General features: G+C 44.0%; 1 pseudogene; it reads left to right on the forward strand.

Annotated features, from left to right (window-relative positions):
• Nucleotides 1-2,644: 2,644 nt before the first annotated feature.
• Nucleotides 2,645-4,726, forward strand: LOC120850473 (annotated as a pseudogene).
• The last annotated feature ends 7,721 nt before the right edge of the window (nt 4,727-12,447 follow it).

A 12,447-nucleotide genomic window follows, 5' to 3' on the forward strand; every position in this document is an offset into this window, starting at 1 on the left:
ATTAGTACTTTCCTTACAGATGTTGCAACGGGACCTGCTAGCGTAAGCAAATTTATTTTTTGCACCAATATAATGTATTGGAACGGTATGCCTGCTTGCAAATATAGTGACTTGTTACACTTCCGGCGAAACTTACTCGTTGATCATAAATATATTGAGGCCTAGACTTCGCTCTAGTTAACGAGTATCCATATGGTCACGCTAGATGTTTCGGCGGAAGCTTTTTGCTATATATCTTAGTTCGTTAATGTTTTTTATTCAGGTTGATAATGGAGGAAATAGGAGAGATTCTTTGAAATGGTTAAGGAAACGCGTCCTCCATCTACATGAATCGAATTTAAAATAGTTGTATGAGATCTCGATTCATAAAAATTCCGTTTAGTCATTCGCCAGTTGGAGAGCGAGGCACCTGAGAGTCGGGACTAAATCCTATGCATTGAAACACCGTCTGTGGGGTTCACCAGGACTTCTCTAAGGCATTGACGTACACTTCAACAATATTTGAGAAGTTTGAGAGGTCAGACCATGTCTTCTAAAAGGCATGAATTGCCCTTCAAAAATTTTTGAAGGGTCGAAGAAATCCCCCATATTTTTGAGAGGCTTGTGGGGTCCGTCACGATCATTTCTGTGACGGTATCTCCCGTGGGTTGTTTCACAATCTTTTCCGTGATGGAAAGTTACTCTTCAATATAATTTTAAGGGGTCTGTGGGAAAGATCGTGTGACTCTTCAGGTATGTCCTGTGGGGTCTGTTGTGATCTTTTCCGTGAAGGAACGTTACCCATCAATATAATTTTGACGGGTGTGTGGGAGAGATCGTTTGAATCTTCAGGAGATATGCGTCGGGTTAGCCGCTTGGCCATTTTGGATCGGGTGGCCACAAGGAACTGTTTCTCTGATTCGGCTTGCCGTCCCCATAGATACGTCTCCTATAATAGCTCACTGTGCGGATAAGGGAGGTCTCCCAGTACGCTCTTCTTTTTCCGTACTGGTCTCTCCGGCTTCAGAAACTCTCCCAGCGAGCGAAAAAGACGTCGGGGACAGCACTGTGACATCACAAGGTGCGACATCGTGGCCTTGCTCAGGTTTTGCGTTAGTGGTTGGCGCTGAACGTGTTACTGACGGTCTGCGTGTGTGTATGTGCTTGTGCATGTTCGTGCCTGTACTTGTGCGCGTTCGTTTGTGTTTGTGTGTGTACGTGTGTTATCCACCTGCTCGATTTTAAGAGTTGAGCTACCGAACATATCAGAAATTTATCCCGAGTCATTGTGAGTACCTCGAAACATATTTTTTGGTGACGAAAAATCGAGTTGCCGCTATTTGGTTTGATTGCTTGCATGCAGCTGCTTGCGCGCGAGTTTGAGTACACCATTGTTTTCATCCTTTTTTTGGGATTGAACATGCATGTAAAGCTCAGTGTCGAAAATGAGCTTCCAATTACGTTTTAAACAACTGCATTTTTGGCTATGTTTCAGTCCCTTTGGCGTGCCAAGTGTTGCGAGACTGAAGGGCTAAATGATATTAAGGGCTTATGTGTCTGAAGGGCTGAGGGGTTTAGTGGGATGAGAGTCTCATAACTAGAGGCCGGATCTTTAGGCAAATGCCTATTTTGTTCCTTTGGTCTCTATCGTGCCTTTTCTATATATGAGCACGAATCATGAGTTAAGAAGCGTTTTAAGAGTGGTTTTATCGTGCCTATAAATGCTTATTTCGGCGTTTGAGCCTAAATTACCGTTTCCCGCCTATAAATGACTATTTCTGATTTTTTTTTTTTGCTTCGCTAACCCAAAATGACTTGTACTGTTTTGTTTTCATTTCAAGCGAACTAACTACAATCCTGCTGCGACGCATGGCAACAGGCGGCTCCAATCTCTGTCCGTAGATCCAGCACAAACATCGTTGTTTTTTTCTTCACGCCTATAAGCCAAGGCGCAAACTGTGCCTTCCTTCAAGTAGAAGGCCTTTCCCGTCCTTCCCCACGCATCGTCTTTCTTTCTATTTCTTGCCGCGCCTTTGCTTTCTCCCCATCTCGCTTCCCCCGAGAGAAGCGGGTTTGTTGTCTTAACATCTCTGGAGAGTGTGGAGCCCGGGAGCTGCCTGGAGGCTGGAAGTCTGGATCTGGCTGATGTACTCCTTTTCGCCCTAAATGGACCAAAGTGGATGCTGGGAGCGTCCCAGCCAGTCCAGCGCTGGGAGAGTTGCATGTGACTTGGAGTCTCCGCGTGTCGCTCCGCCCAAATGGAAGCTCCACTGACATCCTCGTAGTAATGGATTGGCGGGGATGGTTCGTCTTAATCGCTGCGGTTCGTCGGAAGATCGGGAAACGGAGCGTAATGCCCACCGAAAAGCTTTTTTTTTTTTAAGTGAGTGAGCGCGTGCGTTTGCGTGCGTGTGTATGTGCGCGTGCGTGCGTGTCAGCCTACATGTGAGGTGAAGGAAATAGGAAGCCGGCGGCAGCCGCGGTTTGCTCCTTTCGCGTGCGCGTCGGTCTCTGACGTGTGTCCGGTTGTTTGCGGTTTGCTGCTCTTCGCTTTCGCTGCCTGAAGCTGCTCAGCAATGCCAAACAAAAAAAAAAAAAGGTCTCAAAGAGCGTGCTGATTCGGCAATGGACCCAACATTCCCAATGCTACTCGACCGACGGGGATATGGTCTTCTGTCAACCGTGTGGAAAGCAGGTAAGACACCCTTAGGTACCTTGTTTAGGAGAAAACCAAAACTTTATCGAACGACGATTTAGCGAATAAAACCGAAACCACGACGTTTCATCGAATGACGCTGTAGCGAATGGCAGCTTTGTTTCCCCTGATCGACAGCGAGGGGTAACTGCACCAGTTTAAAAGCCTAGCTCGCCACCGCCGAGATACAGCCTATCCGCTAAAATGGCATTCGCAAAAACGTTCTCCGCTCAAATATTTTGTAATCGCGAAGACGTCATTTGCTCATATAATATGGACCAAGAAAAACACCCGCATCTTTATTGAAGAGATGATGTAGATGTATTTATTTAATGAAATGTATACTCGTCTATGAGTTGGTGAAGGATTTCCTGCACGAAGTCCACAAGCCTCTACAAAACTCTGTCTTCCTCCCCCCGCGGCCGAGACAGGCACATACATTTGTAATACAGGAGTTTCCTGAATCCTGGCGGCATGACCCTCCAAAAACACTTTAAGTAATATTTTATTTGACGGATACCAGCCACAATGTTTTTCGAAATGTATTAGCCCCAAGAACGAGTACAACCATTGCTGTAGTTGCAGCGTGCTGATTGGTTACTGTGTTGTCTCCGTGACGTCACAGTGAGAAAAGCGACATTGTTCCCGTGATATTAGGATCGCACGGATTAAACTGTACGCACGACATTCAAAAACCAAGCAGAAAGAATATTCGAAGTTACCAAATCTGCCATTACCGGACCGTTCGCAAGGTGATTCGGAAAAACATTTCTCTCCGTGACGTCCAGAAGGACCACCTAAAGGAGTCGCACGAACTTCTTGACGCTAATTGAACTTTTAATTAATAATTTAACTATACTCAGTAAAAAGGCAAAACGCAGTGTCTTTCTATCGCATTTCGGATCTCCAGTACGTGCTTGTTGCCTCCCGTCATGCTTTGGTTGGGCGTGTACTGTTGAAACTCGCGCTGAGGGCGAGGTAACTGAAATACCCGTTATCTTGCGCGACATAATCGGCAAACCAACTCTAGATAGATGAATCGTGCAGGATCTCACAATGCCCCCATAAACAGCACACACCCAATTTGGGCACAAGTCGCAGTTCACCCAATAGCTGTGCGCCCTGTTACCTAAGCGGGAGATAGTCTCGCAAGAGTGAGCTTTGGCTGCGGAGCGTATGGCAGCTGTGTGTTCTGATACTAAACAAGCTTACACAATGAGTAGGCCTTTTCACCATTGTAAAACACTTATATATTTTCAGTGTCGGTATATTTAGAGGTATTAGAAAGATATTGCTTAAAGCCATCCCCGCTCAGGACGGCGCACTACGCTTTTCAACATATCGTAACGTTGTTTTTCCACAGATTCCATGCGAGAAGAAGTGCCACCTGGCACAACACGAAAAAACAGCGGGACATCAAGCGAACGCAAAACACAACGTGCCCTCAACGTCTAGGCAGTCATTTTGAGAGAAAACCTCACGGATGGAAAGAAGAACGCATTCTACGCAGACTTGTGCGCAGCCTTAGTCGCTGCAAATATTCCGTGGGCGAAAGTAGAAGCCCCAGATTTCAAAAAATTCGTACAAAAATACTCCAGTCACACCGTACCGTCGGAGTTGATTCTGCGCAAGAACTACCTGCGGCTCAGGTACGAGGAAACATTGAAGAAAATCAGAGATGAACTTGGGGACTCGTTCATTTGGGTCTCCGTAGACGAAACGACAGATGCAACTGGACGCTTTGTCACGCACCTCGTAGTTGGGAAGCTCGTAGCAGACGAGAGAACAACGCCTTTCCTTGTGTGCTCCAAGACGCTAGAGAGAACAAATGGGGAGACCGTGGCGTACTTTGTTAGCACGTCCGTGAAGGTGCTATATTCTACTGGAGTGGAAGACAGTAGGGTGTTGCTACTTTACAAGGATGCGGCGGTTTATATGCACAAAGCTGCCCTCCTCCTGAAGGCTTTCTACCCGCGGATGTTGCACGTCACCTGCCTCGCCCACGGCATTCACTGCTTTTGCGAAGAGCTAAAAAACACTTCAAGCATGTAAACGATCTTGTTGCTGCTTTGAAGGCTGTGTTCCTTAAGTCACCGTCTCGTGTTTGTGCATTTAAGGAACAGCTACCAGGGATGCCTCTTCTACCAGAACCCATATTGACGCGATGGGGAATGTGGCTTAAAGCTGTAGAGTATTACAGTACTAAGTTTGCTGGTGTGAAGATGGTCATTAACGGGTTGCCAGCAGACGATAGTGTCTCAGTCCGAAAGACTCAAGATGTCCTGCGCGAGGACACTCTCGAAGGTGACCTGGCGCATTTGTGCTCAAATTTCACGTTTCTAGCGGACACAATCAAGAGCCTCAAAAGTGCTGGCTAAACTCTGGCCCGGAACATCGGGCTCATATCGAAGGTACAAGAACTAGTCGACGCCGTCCCCGCAGGCCCCGCTGCTGTACAAGTTTGTTCAAAGCTTCAGTCCGTCTTGAGCAAAAATAGAGGGTTTTTAGTACTCAAATAAGTCTCGAAGGTTCTTACCGGGGAACATTCCAGGGTACCAGAGGGTGTAGAGGCATTGACTATCCCCAAGTACAAGTTCGCACCGCTCACATCAGTTGACGTGGAACGCTCTTTTTCAGCGTACAAACTGGTTCTAAGCGACAACAGGCAGAAGTTTGAACCCAAGAATCTTGAGATGGTGCTTGTTTGCTATTGTTTTCATAATTTTTCCCATTGTTTCTAGTTGGAGTATGTACAGCATGGGACAGCTTAGTACCGGTGCGGGCTTGAGTCGACTTTTTTTTTTAGAATGTTGGACAAATTAAATTGTAATGCCTATTGGACTACTTTATGCTGTATTTGTTTGAATGGCAGAGGCTCTAAATGCTTTCAAGAACACCCTGTGAATAAAAACTGATTGTGCCTATAAATGCCTATTACGAAGTTTTTGGTGTCTTTTATAGGCGCCTAAAAGTGGATTTTTTAGTGCCTAAACATCCGGCCTTTACTCATAACACATCAGGGCTCAAATGTCACTTTCAATAGGGCGTACTGGCAGATGAAGGTCGAATTGGTGTGAGTAAGGGCAATGACGCAGAAAAGGACGACCAGAAAGAAAGTGGCTCCGCGTATTTTTCTGATTCGATAACAAAGAACCTGCGCTAAGGCGCCACGCACTCGTCGATGGATGGCTCGTGACCTACAGGAACACTCAATATTATTTCTTGGTAAAAACTTCAACTACACCCGAGAATCTTCTCCAGTCCTTTAAGCTTTTTTGACGAAGCTCTAATTAGGTACTTGGCAGAATAAACGAGGGCGATTCACTGTTTATTAATTTGCCAGATCCTGACGTAGCTACTCTTGAAATTAGTTGTTTTTAGAGTACTGATTTTGAAGAGATACAACAAACGCTTCGGCAAAGAGTGCTATTCGGACAATAGTGGTAACATGCACATTGCGAGGATGGCCAATGCTATACGTATTAACGTGCTTGCGAAGTCATATCTGAATTGCGCTAAAAATGCAAACCTGAAAAAGAATGACAAGACAAAGCTACGGGCATTAAATGGATCTTCTGAAGGCAAGATTTGCTCAACACTTCAAAGTCATGTTCCATCTCAACTACAGCAAGCTTAGGATTTGAATAGTATGTGGTCGTCATGGCTGCAAGCAGTTCAGATCGTATTTGGGAAAATTATTGACGGCCAATATTTGCACTGACCGTTGCCATTTACAACAGGTGAGCAATGATTAGGCGCACTGGATCCGATAGGTCCCGTCTAAACATTTGGCGGGAGGTGACACAAAACAACAATAGTGGGTGCAGACTAGTTCCCACAAAGAGGAACAGCAAGAACAGCTGTACGAGCGAATTGGACAAAGCCTAAAGTCAGCGACGATACGGCGGCCGGCTTTTGATGTACACCGTCTGCCTGCCCTTTAGGGCTTGTCAGTCAGTCAGAGTATTGGGAGGAGGAAATCAAAGGAAGTGTTGCTGAGCCGGAAGCTCAATATGTCACCTTTGTTTTGGGGTAGGAGAGGGGGAGTAAAAAAAATTCACTCCCCCTCCCCTACCCCAAAACAAAGGTGACATATTGAGCTTCCGGCTCAGCAACACTTCCTTTGATTTCCTCCTCCCAATACTCTGACTGACTGACAAGCCCTAAAGGGCAGGCAGACGGTGTACATCAAAAGCAGGCCGCCGTATCGTCGCTAACTTTAGGCTTTGTCCAATTCGCTCGTACAGCTGTTCTTGCTGTTCCTCTTTGTGGGAACTAGACGCGGTTGTATGCAGCACTCAGTTGCAGATGATTATGCGCACGCCGTGAACAAATTTCACTGTCGGTCTTAGCGTTCGGCGTTTTCAACGCTATCATACGTAATGACCAAAAAACTTTCCTTTCAATATTGCTTCTGGAACTTATAATGCGTACAATCAAAGTGTTTATTTATTTATTTATTTATTTCAATACCTTCAAGGCCACACGGCATTACAGAAGGGAGTGGGGGAAAAACAAAAGTACAAAAAATAGAATTCAACACATATTAGTTAACATAATAGTTTTCAATGGCAGGCTTGAATGCAGGAGCGTCTGTGATTGTGGCGATGGAGGTGGGCAGGTGGTTCCAGTCATTAGTAGTTCTTGGGATAAAAGAATAAAAAAAGAGATTCGTGCGACAGAAAGGAACGTTGACTTTATGGTGATGATCATTTCGATGGGATACATACGATGGTTCAGAAAAAAGCTCTTCACTTAGATGCTGGTTGTGATGATAAATTTTGTGAAATAAGGACAAACGAGATAATTTTCTATGCAATGAAAGATTCGGAAGATGTAAAGTTAGTTTCATGGATGATACACTGGAAAAACGCGAGAAATTAGACAAAATAAAACGTGCGCCACGATTTTGTACGGATTCAATTTGATTAATTAGAAATTCATGGCCTGGGTCCCACACCGAACTCGCGTACTCAAGCTTGGATCTAACGAGGGTCTTGTACAGTAGTAGTTGTAATGATGAAGGAGCCCTTGAGAAGTTGCGGCGTAAGTAACCTAGCATGCGATTAGCGTTGTTAGCAATAAAATTAATGTGAGTTTGCCAGGAGAGGTCAGATGTTATATGGACACCTAGGTACTTGTACGAGTCACCTGTTCAAGAACAGAACCAATGTTGTATTGAGGAAAGTTAGTACAGGCAGCTTTCCGTGAAATTGTCATTACTTTACATTTACTAGCATTAAGGCGCATTTTCCAGACGTCACACCCGGTAGTAATGGAATTAAGGTCAGTCTGAAGAAAAGACGTATCAGTATCAGAATAGATTACACGATAAATGACACAATCATCTGCAAACAACCTTATGGATGACTGGACATTGTTAACGAGGTCATTTATGTATATGAGGAAGAGAAGGGGGCCGAGGACGGAACCTTGCGGCACACCCGAAGTAACAGGGCAGGGAAGAGAGTCTGAGTCGTTTGCAGTTACAAACTGTGTTCTGTTAGAGAGAAAATTTTCGATCCATGCAAGAATGTTAGAGTCAATGTTTAGTTTTTTTTTTTTTATTTTTAAGCAGAGCAGTCAGTGAGGGACTAACTCAAAGGCTTTCGAAAAATCAAGAAATATGCAGAGAGAACATCGTTCGTGAAACAAACCAGTTGCGTTTCACATGAGAATGATTTACGAAAACCATGCTGACGATATCTGAAAAATGAGTTGGATTCAAGAAAGTTAACTAGGTTAGAATAGATGATATGCTCCAACATTTTACATGGGACACTAGTTAAAGATATAGGCCTGTAATTAAGAGGAGAGTGAGCATCACATGATTTAAACAAAGGTACCACCTTACCCACCTTCCAATCGCTGGGCAACAAACAAAGATCTAGGGACTGCGAGAAAAGTTTAGACAGTATTACAGAAGAGAGCATTTCAGTGTTCTTCAGAAATTTAGAATTAATCCCGTCAGTTCCAGATGAAGAAGAAACTTTTAAATTTTTTATTATGCTAAGCACACCAATGCAATCAATTATAACAGGATCCATAAGTGGAAAGGCTGCAAGATTATATTCAGGGCAAGAAACAAAAGACTGTGGCATAAAAGACTGAGAAAACACATCATTTAGTAAATATGAACATTCCGACCTTGGAACTGAGACTCCAATATCGTCGATTAGCGATATCACGCTCTCGTTTTGTCCACCAATTATATTCCAAAATTTCTTAATGTCATTTGTCAATAAGGATGGTAGGGTATCATTAAAAAATATGTTTTTGGCTTTTACCACTTTATTCTTAAAGAGGGTTGCAACATTCTGATACGGACACCACAAGTCCGGTTTATTGAACTGCTTTGCTTTGCAGAACAGTCGTTTCTGTTTATTTCGCAGGTGCTTTAAAGAAACAGTAAACCAAGGGGACCTGTTCTTGCACGGTATAATTCGTAGGGGTACGCATTTGTTCACAAGATAATTAACTTTGACTTTAAAAATAGACCAATTGGATTCTATAGTGCGATTAGAAAAATTCTGCATATATTCGTCCAGAAATTGCGTCAATTCATCATTGATGGCAGGGTAGTTAGCTTTGCTGTAATCGCGTATACGTTTAGGCATACTCTTAAGCCGATGAGAATTGCCTTTAAGTGTGAAGTGAACAAAGCAGTGGTCACTCAGGCCTGGTAAAAAACTTAGAGAGTGAACGAGGTCAGGAGTAGTTGTGAGAACGACATCCAATATGTTCGAACTTGACGCGGTGACCCTGGTAGGTTGAGTTATTAACCGAGAGAAATTAAAATCTGTGCAAAAATTTATGAACTCAGATGTTTCACCGGAAAGGTCAGACGGAACAGGGTACATACCAGACCATAATATTTTCGGAAAGTTAAAATCACCTAATAAAAAAACTGGCGAGTGCGAAAATCTGACAACAAGGCCGTTTAAAACGTCATGAAGTTGTGCACAGAAAGTCAAGGAAGCGTTTGGTGGCCGATAACAGGCACAAAAGATCATGTCACGGTGATTAATGCGTACACACACGCATACCATTTCCAAGCAAGATGCATGAGAGGTATGATAAAAGTGCAGATTTTCTGCGACGGCTATTAATACACCTCCTCCCAATCTATTGACGCGATCAGACCGATAAATATTAAAGGTCTTCTCACACTCAAAAACTTCTTTGTTATCAATTTCGGCAGACAACCACGTTTCAGTTAGTATTATTACATCGGCGCTACACGTGTCGATTAATGCTGACAGTTCCTCTCGTTTGTTAATGACACTGCGGATATTTGAAAAAAGAAAAGGAATTTTACTAACGGGAATTATGGTGTTACGTGATAGTTACGATAATGGTACTTCATTGTCTACGACATTGCTCGAATTTTGACTTGCTTGAGCAGGTGATTCCTTGTTGGCGTATAACTCACAGACACTGTCTGATGAGGGGCAATAGATGAAGCATTTTCTGTTAATGTACAACTTATTGTAGCGAACTGAAAACTGCTGATTACTAGCTTTCCCATATTCGAGCAGTTTCTTGCGCGAGGTTCGAGTGGAAATGCAGAAGTCCTCACCAACACTAAAACCAAACTACTTCAACTTTGCCCTGGCTGCCAAAATAGAATCCCTTTCCTTTGAATTTGAAAACTTTGCAATTACCGGACGGCATTTATTGGGAAAGAACTTGCCCAACCTATGAGCGCGAGAGATCGCTTGATCAGATAGTTGCAAGTTCAAAGCAGACGAAACCACTTCAATTATTTGTTTTTCTGACTCAGCCCACGATTCTGATTGTTTGTCGGGAAAGCCGTGGAAAATTAAGTTTTCACGCCGAGATCTGTCTTCATAGTCATCTAAACGACGACTTAGAGCGACTGTTTCGTTCCGAACGGCGTCAGACACCGCACTAGCTACATAAATGTCCGCGGAGTTGTCCGAGGCAGCTATTTTTTCTTTTACGACAGTAAGCCGATCGTTTATGCTGGTCATTTGTCTCTCAATATTCAGCTGAATTTCTTTCACTTCATTTATTTGAGACAAGACCTCAGCGTGGTTTTTGTCCACTTTGCAATGTAGTGCCCTCAGCATCGACACTAAATCGTTAGAGCTTTTGCTGGGATCCTCCTTAGGTGGGCCTGGATTCTGTTCGATATCACCCCCCAAAAGCAATAGTTTCACAACATAAAGGCAATCACAAATAGTACTAAGAAGAGCATGTGGGCATGGCAAAAGCAGCAGGTTAACATTGTTTTTGCGCTTACAATGCAACGAAGGGATGGGACTAACCTGCACGAGGAAATACAACAGGGTTTGACGAGTCTGCATTCCTGCCGCTTGCAAATGCCCACTGAAGTCCCAGGAAGACGGTCCGTGCTTTATAGGGTGCAGGAGTGTTGATGTCACTGACGATGAAGCCAAAGTAGCCGGGAAACAGCACCGATGAAAATCGATGTCTTCAAACGACGAAGCCGGGCAGCAATGTTGCGGTAACGAGCCAAGCAGGGTCGGATGACTCTGCGAAGCTGACGACGTACCATTAAACGGCAGCAGCGAGCAAGATACGCACGATGATAGCACCTGCACGAAGAAATACAAGAGGGTTTGACGAGTCTGCATTCCTGCCGCTTGCAAATGCCCACTTATAAAATCTACTAATTTTACTGCAGTACAAATGCCTATAGCGTGACCGTATGTCACGGCTATATATCACAAGCTAAACAAAGTCAAGCATTTTGCTACTAGGTAATAATTGTTGAGCCTTTGTTAGTAGAAAAATACAACTATTGTTACCTCTTAATTAAAAAAAAGTAGGTACTTTAGGCTTTAATGGTTAAAGAAACGCATTGGCATATTGTGTTTCCACTATTCAAATATTGAAAAGTAAACATTTGGACACAATCTGCCTGGTTAGAAGAGTTATAAGAAAAAAAGCTGGAAGTGATCTAACCAACTATGTTTAAATAGCCCGACGTTTCTCGGCCTGCTCGGTCACTGCCTGGTTAGGAGAGTATTAAGAAAAGAAGCTGGAAGTACCCTATAACCAGCTGTGTTTAAATAGCCCGACGCTTCGCTGGCCTCCTCGATCGCTTGTTCACGGATGACTTATTTAGCTGGGTGTCAGTCTTTCTCTTCTCCTTGTCGCTGCCGTTAAAATCGTCTTGTTCTTTTTGTGACTCCTTGAAGTCCGTGAATATAGCTGCTTGGGAGGGTACCGACCGACCGGTTCAGGTTGCTCTTGGTATGCTGGATATGTCGTTTTTTCACTTCCGTCTTGGACACCGAAAGAAACGGGAAAAAACTACTCAATTTATACTCCTGGCATATCCAGCATACTAAGAAGAACCTGAACCTGTCGATCAGTACCCTCCCAAGCGGCTATATTCACGGACTTCGAGGAGTCACAAAACGAAGAAGACGATTCTAACGGCAACGACATGGAGAAGAGAAAGACGAGCACCCTGCCAAATAAGTCACCCGTGAACAAGCGACCGAGCAGGCCGCGAATCGACGGGCTATTTAGACACAGTTGGTTAGAATACTTCCAGCTTTTTTTCTTACTATTCGAATATCGTTCCGCAACGACTGAAATTGCGTTATTAGAGAGTCTTAGGAAACTGTTTTTTGGACATATGATGCGGGACGATGGACCCTCCTGTACGAACTGCGCATATTCTTCCGCAGAAAACTCGTACATGCGCAGTTCGCACAGGAGGAGCCATCGTGCTGTATCGGATGTGCAAAAATGGTTTCCTAACACTCCCTCTTAAA

The sequence above is a fragment of the Ixodes scapularis genome, unplaced genomic scaffold (genome assembly GCF_016920785.2).
Source record: "Ixodes scapularis isolate PalLabHiFi unplaced genomic scaffold, ASM1692078v2 PGA_scaffold1__304_contigs__length_218370807, whole genome shotgun sequence".
Classification (NCBI taxonomy): Eukaryota; Metazoa; Arthropoda; class Arachnida; order Ixodida; family Ixodidae; genus Ixodes; species Ixodes scapularis.